We start from the raw sequence: 1214 nt of genomic DNA on the forward strand, positions 1-1214 counted from the left end.
AGAATTGCGTTGAATATTATCGTTGTTAGTCTTATTGCCTTTGGGGGGAGGTTTTTTAAGATTTTTCCATTGATCAAGTCTAATCCTGGTGCTTTACTTGTCTTTGTTGCCTTAATTAAGTTTGTAACTTCTTGCGCTGTTGTGCTGAGTATGGTGCAGTGTTTGTCAATTGCGTTGTTGGCATTTTCCACTTCTTCATTTGTTTGCCCTCCGGGAATGCTATTATTAATTTCATACGGTGAAAATGTATTTTGTAAGTGCTTCGAAAATTCTTCTGCCTGCTCTTCGTTGCTTCTGGCCCTTGAGTTGTCCATTTTTTTGATTGCTGGGATTGATTTTATTGTTTTCTTCACTTTGTTGGTGACTTTCGATAGGGAGTAGTTGGTATTCTCATGCGCGGATAGTGATTCGATGAATTTTGAGAATTCGCCATTATGAAGTTCCCTTAATTTATTCTTTAATTCCTTTGTAAGTTTGTTTAAATTTTTCTTGTTTTCTCGTGTTCTCTGTTTTTGCCATTTTGATTTCGCTTTTCTTTTTTCCCTAAGTTTATCTAGGATGTCCTGCGGAATAATTTTTGTTTGCCTGCTATTTAATTTATAAGTGGTGGTTGCCCACGCTGCTTCCTGTATTATTTCTGTCAGAGTTGCAACTGCCTGCTCAATGTGTTCAGGTGTTTTCAATGGGATATTGCAATTGATTTTGCTTTCGATTAGCTCTTTAAAAATTTGGCAATTGGTGGTTTTATTGCAAAGTGACTCTGACTTGTTATAAAATAGTGGTTTGCCTGTATATTCTAATATAATTGGTGTGTGATCGGAGTTAAGCTCAAGGCTGGTTGTTATTTTTAGTTTACTTACACTTAATCCTTTTGTTATCGCAAAATCCAACAAGTCAGGTGTTTTATTGAGGTCTGTCGGCCAGTACGTTGGTCTTCCTGTAGATAGCACGTTGAGGTTGCTATTTCTAATATATTGTTCTAGTGTTCTGCCTCTCGGTGTATTAATTCTCGAATCCCATAACATGTGCTTTGCATTAAAGTCTCCTGCTGCGATATATTTGTCGCCTAAGGATTGGAAGTACTCTTCCCATTTTTTAAGCGTCATTTTGTGTCTCGGTGGTGCATATACTGCTGATATCTGAAAGTAATTGTCATTGGTTTGTATTGTGACAGTGGTTGCTTGTAGGTGTTCTTGATTTGTTTGACTATGTAG

General features: G+C 37.0%; 1 protein-coding gene across 1 annotated transcript in view; it reads left to right on the plus strand.

The window, feature by feature from the left end:
- LOC122577073 (putative fatty acyl-CoA reductase CG5065) overlaps positions 1 to 1214 on the plus strand; it is a 98212-nt gene that overhangs the window by 93833 nt on the left and 3165 nt on the right. The gene's annotated exons all lie outside the window — the stretch shown is intronic.

The sequence above is a fragment of the Bombus pyrosoma genome, linkage group LG17 (genome assembly GCF_014825855.1).
Source record: "Bombus pyrosoma isolate SC7728 linkage group LG17, ASM1482585v1, whole genome shotgun sequence".
In the NCBI taxonomy this organism is placed as follows: Eukaryota; Metazoa; Arthropoda; class Insecta; order Hymenoptera; family Apidae; genus Bombus; species Bombus pyrosoma.